Source organism: Chlamydotis macqueenii, chromosome 1 (assembly GCF_036417535.1).
Source record: "Chlamydotis macqueenii isolate bChlMac1 chromosome 1, bChlMac1.mat, whole genome shotgun sequence".
Classification (NCBI taxonomy): domain Eukaryota; kingdom Metazoa; phylum Chordata; class Aves; order Otidiformes; family Otididae; genus Chlamydotis; species Chlamydotis macqueenii.
The window spans coordinates 64,268,361-64,281,527 of NC_141556.1; positions in this window are offsets into that span (position 1 = coordinate 64,268,361).

Here is a 13,167-nt window from a genome sequence, read left to right on the forward strand (position 1 = left end):
ATCAGGCTTACTGTTCTCAGCCTGTGCAAAGACCCAGTTTTCTGAAGTTGTACTTTCAGTGTCAGCCCACCTCCCTCAGCAGCCTCTGACCAGTGGCTCCCATTACCCTTGCTTAGGGAGCATTTTGGAGTTTCTTAGTGTGTTTTTGGGCTCCATACTTGGCTCTATGTTTCTGGAGACAGGAAGAACATGCCCCGTTGCTTCTCAGTTCCAAGCTGGAGTACGCTTATCTAGACCCCTGTGGTGCCTCCCTGCCTGGTCTGCCCAGAGGACTCACATTGTCATAAAGAAAATTCAAATAAACCATTATATTTAAATAGTAATTTTGCATCACTGGTTAGCTGTGTACAACAGCTATACCATTACTACACATGACTATTTACATATGTGTATACAGTGACTACACCTCCACATTTTCCACGAAGGCATCAGTAAACCATGGTAAAAGCCACAGTCCTCTGATTTCAACAGAAAAGTTATTTCAGTGTTGCTGAAATGGGGATCAGAAAGAAAGGGAGTGATTACAGCACCACTTACGTCACCACATAGCAATAACTGTGCCGGGAAGCAGAAACCAGACATCTCCAAACGAAATAATAGGATTGTCTAACAGTGCGGGTTAACTAACCATCTGAACAAACTGCTAAGTGCAACATTTTTTGTATCTTCATCTTGTCAGATGATGATCGGACCTCTTTCTGGAGGTTAGTTTTTAGCCAAATATCATGGGATTCAATATAGATGTAATTTGGGGAAGATGCATGGTGTGTGATACACGCGCCGAGTAGCTGAGCCAATCTGTGAACTGTCAGTGACATTTTGTGCAGAGATACCTTGAAAAGTAAATTCAAAGGCACTCCACGAACCAGTGCGAGAAAACAGTTGTTTCCCTACGGCTGATCACATTGGCGGAAATATTGAAGATTCCTTGTTAGAGCAACTGCCGAGTCCTGTGACATCTGACGTTAACCAGACAGTTTGCACAGATTGAACGCCGTGTCCCATTTTCCTTCTGCTAGGAAAGACTTTCCCTAAATTTGCAACGTGAGGATAATCTGTTGGGAGACATCTCAGGCTAGACTGGGCTTAATGGGTGCCTAAGGCTTTTTTTCCAAGCACGTATTTACTGGGGTACATCCAGTTGTGGATGTGCTTTCCCATTTTTGCTGTGCGTAACATCTGTGCAGTGGGCCTTTGTTTGACTGGTTGGCGGTTTTCTCCTCCTTCCCCCAAGCTACTTTGGCTGCTCACCCAGCTTTTTACCAAATTGCAAATTTATATTCCTTCTGCTTTCGACAGGCCCATATGTGGAACTGTCAAAATGTCACTGGCATCAATTGTGAAAGGTTAGTGCCACATTATAGTCAGCGAGCTTATTAACAGGGAAATGATTGGGTTTTGGAGAGGGGGAGGGAAGGACAAATGGGAATCCATTTTCCAGGCACCTGCTTCTTCTACTAAACATTTCTTCTTGTCACATACACATATTCAGAAAGTGGTTGCCATCTGCATAGGAAAAAAAATAGCTAGAGACCCCAGGAAGAATAAGGCTTTTTTTTTTTTTTTTTTTTTTTTTTTTTTGTGAGATCCCAGCAAGCTGGGAGGGGGAGATGAGAAGCAATGAGAGCAAGTTGGCCAAGTTCGTTCAGGTTTTGAGTAAGAGATGTTCATCTTCACCAACCCAGTGGCTACAGACAGGATCATCCTGCAAAAATTGGGTCTGATGGGAACTCAGTGTCAAACTGAGAGATTGTGGGTCTTGGTTCCATGATTTCAGCTTGACCCAAGAAATAATCGTGACATTCAGTTGCTCTCCCCAAGTTTACAGGTGCCCGTATGCAGATGAGAGCTACCGTTTTGCTTATTTGCATCTCTGTGCTTTTTCAGATATAAGCAGATTGTATTCAAAATCACCACTGAAAGAAATTCTCGTACCCTACTGCAAAGTTTTTATTTGTCCAATGCATTTTTAGGGCTTCTGGTACCATCATTGCAGAGAACCTAGCTCACGGTCTTTAGTGTATTAATCCTCAAAACAGGCCGGTGAGATGAGCTTATCCCAGTTTATGAGAACTGAGGCACAGAAAGCCTGACTTTCTTGCCATGCAATCCTGTGAGATAGCAGAGAGGAGTATCTGCATCTTTATAGACTCTCTGCTAGTACCTGGATCACTGAACCATCCTACTCATGCTCATTTTTTCCTTTGGCTTTTCCAGCTTGTTTTTTAAAAGTCAACCTAATGTCCAGCTGGAAGCACTGGAGCCATCCATTAGAGAGGCAGCAGGAGGAGAAGTGCCCAGACCCTACAAAAAATTTAAATCTGTGTTGTGATATTTGTCTCTAAAAGGAGCCAAAACATGGTGTAGGTACTTGTGCTTTGGGTTCATACAGAGCTGCTATTTCACAGGAACCACTGCCTGGCTTTTGGACTGTAGCTCACAGCCAGTGCCAGCTTGACCTAGATTCAGATCAGTGACCTAAAGGTGAAAGCCACCAGAGTCCATAGCTGAGCCTCTGGGACACTAACCCTCCTTCACTCCCTATTATTCCCTTTTTGACATGGCAGAAAAAACCCTCGAGATGGCCAATAATGTACTGCTGGGGGGCAGTATGTGTCTGACCTTTTCTGAGCTTGAAAATGAGGTGGAGAAAAAAAAGGAATGAATAATCATAATCAGATTGTCACTGGGATTCTTCAGTGGTGACGAGGCCCATTGTGCCCTGGAATGAGAGTGAGCACCACGCGCAGGTGGCTTTTTGTTGCTCCCTGAATGCTGCTGGTAGGTGAAATTTCATTTCACCATTTGTAACAAAAGCCAATAAACGGGGATTCTGCAGCGGACACAGCCAGTGAGAGGCCTCTCTCTCATGAAGCAGGAACTTCCCTGCTCCCCACCATGCTCCAGCCCATCCCTCTGTAAGTGAGCCAATGGCCAACACATGGCATGTGGGGCCCTGGCACATGGCCTGAGGGTGGTTGCTTCAGGCAGAGAGTCAAGGATGGGCAGGTGAAGGAAGGAGGTAGGGAGGACACGCATGTGATGTGGGGATATTGCCTTTATTCATTCCCAGCTTTCCACCTCTCTGCGTGTGTGTGTTGGGGATTTCAACACTCCCCCGCTCAGGAGGCTGCTCTTGCTCTTTCTTGTTCTTGCTGCTTTTGCTGCAGGAAAAGAGGTAGCCCTGTGCAAAACACCAGATCTAAAGCTTATACAAGTTTTCTGGGATTGTGATGGACTGTGCAGAGCCCCATGTGCCAACACACATGACGAGAGCATCATGTGAAATGTGGATCAGCTTGTGGACATTTCCCCTTGCCCCAAGACTTCTTTACAGAAGACTTCTTTTACTTTTGGGAGCGCAGCCTCCCAAAACCCCACTGATTCCTCACTTGTGAGCTCTCCTCCTATGACACTCTGCTCAACACCACACACAAGAGCCATGCTTAGGTGGTTTTCAGGCAGGTCCATGTCCCTGTTTTCTAGATGGTGCCCTGAAGGCACAGAGGTGTCTAACAAAACTGCAGAAAGTCTGATTCTCTAGCTGGGACCAGGGGCCCTGGTGACACCGCCAGTGAAGTGAGTGCTGCAGTGGGAGTGTGCACGTGAGTGTTGCAGTGGGAGTGTGCAGCCCCTCGGGCATGAGCACCGTGGCACCAGGACCAGGCAGGAGAGGACCTGCTTGGTCCCATCCCTGGCAGCAGGCCAGACTGCCTCCTGCAGGCTCCAGAGGCCCTACTGCAGAATATCTGAGCTCAAACTCCAGGTTTTGGGCAATTAAGCAGCCATCCCTCCTCCTCTTTCTCGTGACAAGCAGAATTTTAATGTACTTCCAATTTCTCTTTTTAGCACACACAAAGAAAAAAGAAAAAAAAATTAATAATCATCTATAAGAGAATTTCATTTCAGACAAATGGAGAAGCATTCAATGCTGATATATATTTTTCCCCACTTTTAAATGGTATCTATTTAAATGCAGATTTTCTGGTTTCCTATGTGGAGCTTGGAAGAAATGCCTTTCAATTTAAATGTTAATAGAAGAGTAAACTTCAAAATCAAGATTTCTCCATAAGGGAGAGTGTTTTCTCACAGCTTTAAATGTCTTTCTATACATCCTCCCTCCTTCTCCCCCATCCTCCTTCCTCTCTTCCCAGCCCCCAGCCTCACTTGCATTAAACGGTCTTTTTTAAAAACAAGAATACACCTTTCAGAGTTCCTGAATTAAAATGTTTAATGCTGGAGTCTGTGGAATGAGTATGTTTGAGCAGAGTGCTGGGGCACTGATAAAGCAGAGATACCATCCCTCCACCTCCAGCCTTTTTCATGCCAGCCATTTATCGAACCTGCTGCTCTGAATGCTTTATGATGAGATTATTCACAGGCTTGTGCTGCATAATATTGCACCAGTGGTTGGGGCAGGCACTGAAAGGGAAGAAAAACCTTTAGGATAATGTTTTCGTTGCTCCTGAATGTGAGCAAGGCTTTGGTGCTTGCCTGGGATGGGCAGCAGAGAAGGGAAGTCGAACGCAGAGGGAAAAAGGTAAAACAGAGAAGGCATCACCAAGTCTCTTTCTTTCTGTATTACCCCTCGTGCTCCTCCTGTGGTCCATGCCTGCACACCTTCAACTTCATTTATCTTCAGGAGGAGCTTATGGTAAATCTGCGTTTTACAAAAGACCCTTAGCACTGCAGGATACTGGGATTTTACATGCATTCATGTTTCTTGCTTCCTGTCACACTCCATTTGTCATCCTTAATACAAACTTTTCTTTAACTTTCCTCATCACTATCTTCCATTTTACATCTGGTTTTGTTCTCTCTTTTCTCCTCACTGAAAGAAAAAGGGAGGGGAAAAAAATGTTTCTGCTTTTTCTTCTGCTTTCTTCTGGCCCTGATGAGCCCTGGCCACCCTTGCAAGAAGTGATTCAAGAGATACTAACTGAAGATTAAATGTTAATAAACATCCATGTATTTAGTGGACACATAGATACTGTGATGGTGACTGGCATATAAAAGCAGAGAGTGACAGGGCAGAGTCTGCTCACTGTGGAAGGAGACTTTTGTAAACTAGACAATAAAGCCATTACTATGTATAGTAGGATATAGGGCTTTCTGTACCCAAATTATTTTCAGACAACTGTTACTGTACTCTGTACATCATTATTGTCTGAATGCCTCTGAAGAAAAAATGGTGAACTGGCTTCCATGGCACCCCAGGAGACAGGAGAAAGTCTGATTTTCATGGGACAGCTTTGGTGCACCCATCTCTCCCACTAATTTCAGGGAAAGCAGAGCTCACTGAGCTCTCCACTCTGGATGCTCAGTCCCTTGCAGGCAGGGGTGCTAAAAAGACCATTTGCCCCCACGGAGTCTCTAGGTGCCTGTGACACCCTGGCAGGGCTGCGTGGTGAAGCTTGCCCTGATGCCCCACTCCGCATTTCCTCCCCTTTACAGTGAAGGGTGCTGCCTTTGCCCTGACACCCAGAGCCCATCACAGCTTTCTTCCAGACCATTGGAGAATGCAGGAAAACTTCTATTTAGAAAGCTGGACTTTCCACCTGGCCTCTCCCACTGCAGCTGGGGCTGGAGGTGCTGGGCATAGGGAGGTGGTGCCTCACATCCTCCAGGAATGATTCCTCTGGCCAGGCTAATGTTGTGCTGAGGGACTATGTTGTCCTCTCTGCAGCAAGATCATACTTGTGGTGTGGTGGCTTAAAGGAGAGGTTGCTTAAAGTAAGAGGTGACTGGCATAAAGAAGTGTGAAATCCCCTGATTTCTTCAAGGGAACAGGAAGGGAGAAAAATTTAAAAAGAACAGCTCTGATCTGATAAAGGCCCAAAGTCCACATTGAAATTGAGCAGAAGCCATTTTATTACATGTGCCTCAAACTCTTCAACACCTGCATAATCCATGAAAGCTGTGTAACGAAAAGCCTCTTGGCATGGCTACAACTAGGGAATGTTTGCTTTGTGTGGCCTCATCTAGCAGGAGCACGGAGGATTAAAGTTATGAGTATGAAGAAGGATGGCCAAAAATGCAGGTGCCTCAGACTTTCTTTCCTGTTTCAGGGGAATGAGAGACAGAGAGGCAGGATGAAAGGGTTGACTGGGCAAATTACAAGTGTAGTCTGCTGGGACTGAAGCTTGGAAATGTTCCTAGATGATCATATATTGCAGTGCTAAGAGCCCGGACAGTAAATCTGGAGAGAGAAAGACTCTTGAAGATCAGTTCTTGAACGTCACTGAATAAGTAGAAATTATCAACTTCAGGTACTTTCTGAGAAAAAAATATCTCCTCTCCAGAATGAGAGAAGGGGAGGGAATGGCTCGGGGTAGGGTAGGGTATGGTAGAGTAGAGTAGAGTGGAGTGGAATATTGCTTTGGCAGAGGCTCAGCTACTCTGGCCCACTACATCAGCGGTTGTAAGGGCAAAGCTTTTGTTTCCTTCATAGCCTGCTGTAATTCAGAGCTGAGTAGCAACACAGCAGATAATAAAAATCATTTTGCTTCTCTGACCAAAATTTCTTTTTCAGCAGAAGAGGAAGTAGGATTGGAGCAAAAGACTGAACCCTTCTATGGAATGGAATGCACAGCCATCTTTCTCCCAAGACCTAACATAATTTTTCTGCCTTCTGCAGTAGAACTACATGCGATGTGTTAAATTCCGGCTGTGCAAATGCTTCCTTTATGCATTGATCTCTCTAACATCCATATCATAAAGTCTCTTGAAGACAAATCCATCTTTCCAGCCCCACGAGACAATTTTTCTCCCCTTTTTCCCCCTGCACTTAAACAAGCTTTGTTTCCTTCCTTCTCTACTGCCTTCTTGAATCTCTCCCTGATTATCTAGGGGTTGTCTTTTGTCTCCTCTCTGCTTTACGCTACCAAAAGGCAAGAGTAAAATGAAGACTTGATTTTGAAACTCCAGATGGTGCTTTCAGCCACTGGAGAACTTCTTAGACCCCTGTAATGTTCCCAGATACTGGAGGAATTGCTTTCAGACAGTAACACACCAGTGTGTGATCTGGTCTGGGATGCCCCCTCCCTCTCTGATGCTTTATGGGAAGGTTCACCGGAGACAAGAAATTGCAGCATCATGTGGAGTTTGCTGTTTGTCAGCATGAACCTCTGAAGGAGTCAGCCTTTATAGAAGACAGGACTTAATTCTTCCTCTGATAAACTGCTCACCTGACTGTGAAGTTGTGGGATTTCTTCTGAAGGAAGGCAGGCTGAAGTGCCAACAGTACACAGCTAGCACCTTCATTTTGTGATTGTTTTTGTTTTAAATAACTATAAGAACACTTAAGAACTCTGATGAAGGAAATCCAGCTGGATGGTCTGTCCTGACAAGAATAAATCATGTGTCAGGATGTCCATTCTACACCCCGTCCTGAGGGACATGTTGACTAGCACAGACCACAGCCAGTTTGTGAAGCTTCCTATCAGCATTGCCATATAGGTGAGTCCATACATGCTGGCAACCAAACACTTAATCACACAACCAACAAACTCTAGTCAAGAAAAAGTAATGGGATTTGCTGGTTTAGGAGAAGTTATGCATGTGTCTTCTAAACACCATTGCACCTCTTGTGATATAAAGGCTCACTTAAATCCTTCAAAGAGCCCGTTTCTCTTTTTATGAGGGCCTTCTGTGGCTCCTTCTCTCAACTTTGAGAAGGTTATGTTTTATTGTATGTGTTTGTGACATGCGTATTTCTCAGTTACTCTCTGGTGCAGAGTACTTACATAAAATATAATCCACTGTTACTTTTGCTGAAGTGGGTTGTACTCATTGTACTCATTGAGATTGCATTAGAGTAATCTTTAAACTGAAGACTGGGTTGCCACAGTAGACTAATACATATTTCTTTTGTTATCTTTCCAACCTGAAGCAGAAAGAAAAGATTAAAATCTCAACCTCTGCTTTTCAACCTCATCCAAAACACAGCCCTAAGCTGTGCAGGGAGAATCATGAGAGCCAGAAGATGCCACTCAAAATCACCTGCATTAATACTCACTTGTTCATTGTAGCTGGGAGCTGCTAGGACTGGCATTCAGTAAAAGACACATCTGTCCAATTTTACATCTTGCCCCTCCTGTAGCATTGGGGTGAGGTAAGAGAAGGGATGATGTCAGGGAAAGATACTTCTGTACTGCTGATTCTTTGCAGGAGGCCATTTAAACAAAGCTTAGTGAAATCTGGTAAATTGTGCTCTTGGGCTGTGTGCAGTTCTTGAACAATTTCCAATACATATATTTGTTTGGAAAAAGATGAAAAGGGAGTGATTTAGACTCTTTTTAAGTACAAATGTTTTTAATCTCACACTCATAAAGGCACATGAGAATGAGTCTAGTACAGGGAGGTATAGATCAAAGTGACCTGCAATGAAGGATTATGCTGTCTTAGCCTATTTCTGCTTGTGGCGATACTGTATTCTGAAATTTGGTCTTACAGGGGCATAGAAATACATTTGTCATTTGCTTTTCGGTTTCCCCTTTTTGGAACATCTCAGGAAAGACCAGCGCTATACCCAGAATGTTTTCTAAGCTGTTCTAGATATTCTGGATACAGACCTCAGGGTTCTTAGTCCCTATGGATCTTTTTCTATTGGGACAAAAAAGGAGGAGATGTGGGATGGAATGTCTGAAACACTGCTCGCAGCAGTATTACACTTTCTGATGGTCCAATAACAAGCACTGTAGTTTGATCTGGTAACAAACACAGAACAAGCAGTTCTGAAAGCAAAAGTAGGGCTGCGTAGCTAAAGGGCTGGCCAGAAAGCCCGATAATATAGATGCAATTATACACTCCTCCACAGACTTTTCACATAGCCATGGGCAGGCTGACTATTCTCATCATGTCTTGATTTCCCCATTTCCTTCCTGTATATGTTGTGAGGAAAGAAATCTCTACTATTTTGGAAATATTATTAAACTCCTCTGTGGAAAGGAAGATAGAGAGATATCAACAGGAAGACCAAGCTCTTGCTTTAGAAAGATGACTTGCGATTTCAAGGAAGAGGACAGAACATCAGAAGTCAAAAAGGCATATTGAAATTTTCAAGAAGCCATGCTGATTCAGAACATGTTATGTTTGCAGCTGCTGGGGTGTGAAACTTCTTCGAGGATGTGACAACCAGCATGAGTTACTTTGTTGCTCATAACAAATACAGATGGACAGATATCAGGGTGAAACGAAGGGCAGGGGCATTTGCAAACTGACAGAGAGAACCTTCCACCACATGCTGCTTGGAAATAAACAGATCTTAATAAGCTCTTCTGCCTTTCTTTATCTTCAGCAAACCTTTAGAGTTAATATTCTCCAGTGGAAGACTAAAATGCTTTTAGGAAATGCATGTTGTTTTATGAGAATCTGTCTGTATTTTAAGGAGGTTGTCTAAAATGCTAATGTTTCTCTTTTCATCACGATTCACGAAGCTTGTGCCTTTCAAATTTACCATTTCAGTTCCAGTCATGGGAATTGGATTACTTTATTCCCTCTCCCTGCTCCAGTGTTATGAATCAAGAAATTTGTTGTTTCCAGTCTACATGGACATGATGCCTGTATTCCTTGCCTGATCATCCACACTGTTTTTGAGTCAGGATTGAGTTCCCTGCCTATTGCATGCAGCAGCACCTGTGGCAGTGCTAGGCATGGAAAGTACTTCCAAGAGGAAGATATTCACATACAGCTTTTAGTCTGTTAATCTAAAAAAGAAAACGGGATGCAGACAGTGTCTCTAAAACATGAGTGGAAAGATAATATTGCACTTTCACCCACAAGTGATGGTGGTGTCTAAGTCCATGTAGTAAATCCTTGAAACAACTAGTTATACAGGCAAGACATTAAAAATCAACTTCTGTATTATAGGTCTTATAGAACAAGCAATGTAATACCTTCCTTACTTACACCCTGTAGCTACATTTCTAAAGGTTTGGGTTACTAGATGGTGGAGAAGGGGAATTCGTAGCACCCCTGCAATCTGTGCACTTTACTACAGTGTGAGGATTTGGGATGGGTATCGAGGAGAGAGGATCAGCTGTAGAACCAGCTAAGCCATGCACAAAGGAGCTAAGAGAAGGTATGTCTGCTGTTGCAGGTCCCCTTTGGCAGCATAAGTTTCAACAATTTGTAGTCACCCCTTCAGTTAGTGTGGGTTGTCATGCCATGATCCTGAGATGTTGTAGTTACTGACAGAGGTTTTCAAAAAAAGAAAGAATCTAGAGAACAATTCATTTCATAGTCTAAACATAAATAAAAGCAATTTCAGAAAAATAAAAGAACAAACCCAGGATGTACTCAAATGCCATAAAGTGATGTTACATGACAAAGCATGACCCTTTTTACCTTTGCAGGGTGTATTCAGGAAAGGTCTTATCAATGCCAATCAAACTCAGACAAAACCCCATCAATTTGCACTGATGAGCTATTGTTTATTGCTTCTAAATTAGCAGAAGGAATTTGTATATTGCCTCGAGTACACAATGCAGATCTTTTTTTTTCTGCTGTCCTTTCCATGTCAACTACCACACCAACGGAACAGTAATCATAAAAAGTACCACTAATAGGGGGTTTTGTCCAGAGAATATAGGCTTCTCTTCCCTGGCCTTCTCCTCACTAAATAGCCTGAGGGTAATAATTTGGTTACACATATTAAGTACTTTTCCACAAAATAATCACTTTGAATAAACTTGTTCCCAGCACTGACTTCAGCTTCATGTGAGCTCTGACAAGTGAGGACACCAGGAAGATGCTGTTGGACAAACATAGGCTGTTTATGAAACCAACTTTGCAACCCCCTTTCCCAGCACTACTTTTGCAAGGGCTACCCTTGAGGAAGGTTATGGCAGGACAAAAGCCAAGATGGTTTTGAATAGAAAAGAAAATTTGTGTTTTATTTATTTCAGATAAGCCCTAATGGATCGGCTTGTGAGGAGCAGATTTGCAAATGGCCTAAGCTGTGGCAATCTTAAACTAAGACCACTGAACTTGCAAGAACTAAGATTTCATAAATAATTTCAGTTTTTAATTTTTGTGTATGTGGTAATTAGTGTCTATCAGAGGTTACCTTTCTGGTTTTTTTGGTTTTTTTTCAAGAGATAATATAAGCCCAGAGTTAAGATGCTGATGGATTTTGCTGTGCTGTTAGAAGGAATTTCAGATTCCATCAGGAAGAGAGGTCAAGTGAAACAAACCCCAAAATTGGGCCTAGAAATCTTCATCTTGCGACTTTAACAATCCTGTTCAATGGCAAAACTCACACTGATTTTCAGTGGGGTAAAAAACTTTCCTTAGTTTGGTATATAGGATTTGGGGATGCCTATGATCCCCTCTGGGACTTAGCAAAACTGGCTCCATCAGCTAGTCCTTGGGGTAGGTCTGTGGAGTTACTGACATCTTGCAGCTGAATAAAGCTATTTAAATTCAGCTCATTAAAAGCAGGTTGTTAGGGTACATTTCCATTAGGACGAGCAAGTGCTGTTACCCAGAGTCAGCAGTCGCAAGTTAAAATGGAAGGGTTTTGTAAAGCTGACACAGACAGCTGTGCAGCACTTCTGAGACATGTGTTGTGCTGTAATTGAAGAGGACATGGGAAACAGTAAACATTTTATGTTTTTGTCTTGCTTTCAAATTGAGCCCAGGCCTTCACACACTGAAAAGTAGAAAGACACACGGCCATCAAAGATGCTTACTAACATTTACTGCTTGTTTTAGAAAGCACTCTGAGAAATTCCCAAGGAACAGAGGCTAGCGTTACCTCTGGGAAGAACGCGTTTCTACAGGAAATGCATTTTTTTTTTTCTTCCCTAGACCTCCTTGAACGTATTAAAATGCTTTGTGGGGAATTTTTCTTTGTTTTTTTTGGTGGGACAGTCACAAAACCTAAGATAAAAATTTGAATTTTAAGATGTGTATCTTTTTATAAGGGCCCTGGTCACTGGCGGGCTGAAGGTCTGATAATCTTTATGTTGTCAGAGGATCTCTTTGCAAAAACCAGTGACAATCATCTACAGAAACTGGTTATAGTTTCAAGGGAGGAGTTGTGTTCTGCAACCTGATCTTGCGTAAGAATTGCTATAATGAACACAGCCCTGAGTAAACTGCCTTCCACTGCATCAAATCATCCTGTCCCAGCACACCTATAGACCTTGTGGACACTTAGCATTTTGGATAAGGAGTTCTATAAATCTATGATGATGCTGATTTATCACTGTTCACAAATTTCTGAATTTTTAACAATTTTTTTTTCTGAATCTGCACTGCTGGTATTGGCGGACCTTTTGATCCACTGTGCTAAAAGAGTAAAAAATAACAGAAACTGAGAAACAGTCAAAGGCTGGCCAAGGAGAAGGGCTGTCACAGAAACTGTTGGATGATTCACAGTTTTCAAATCTTCCTCCCCCTGTCATAAGCATTCTGTTTCTTGAAATAAAATAAAATCATTGCTATGCAAAAAAAAAAAATATGTTTCAAGAAGGAAACAAATGTTTGGAGAGCTGACTTGGCTGGAATTTTCCCTACACATATACTCTTGACATATCAGTGCTTAAACTTTCTATGCGTGCATGAGGGGGGGACAGGGAACAATCAAATGTTAGTGAATATGCCCCCATCTGTTCCATTATTTGAGAGTGTAAAGATGCTCTTTAGCTCTCACAGTCCTTGCTATTTCGGTTGCCAGGTGGTCTCCTTGCCCAGATTTCACATAAAAAACAGCTGTGAAGATTTTTTTTTTTCCCCAGCACCTGCAGGAGGAGGGATCCCAGTAGTCCCATTCCTTTTGCAGAAGGCAAATATGTGATATAGCCAAGTCTTAATTTAAGAGTTCCTTATATTAGGCCCTGGGGATCTTTTTCCTTCATTTATGAAATAAATACAGGTCAAGCCCATGCACTCATATCAGACGTAATACCCAGTCCCCACTTGCACAGCACAAAATGCTTCACTCCAGCCCCCTCTCCTCCTACTCTCAGTGCTACCTGGAGCACTTAAAAACATCCTCACCAAAAACCGTCTGACAAGGTCACCATCTAGATACAAGAGAGGGTAATAAAGTGTCCTATGCCCCAGCCGTGTATCTGCAGCACATTTATTATTTCTGACACCAGAATATCTGCATGCCTCACCATCCCGGAGGTACCAAGTTGCACACACACCACCGCTGAA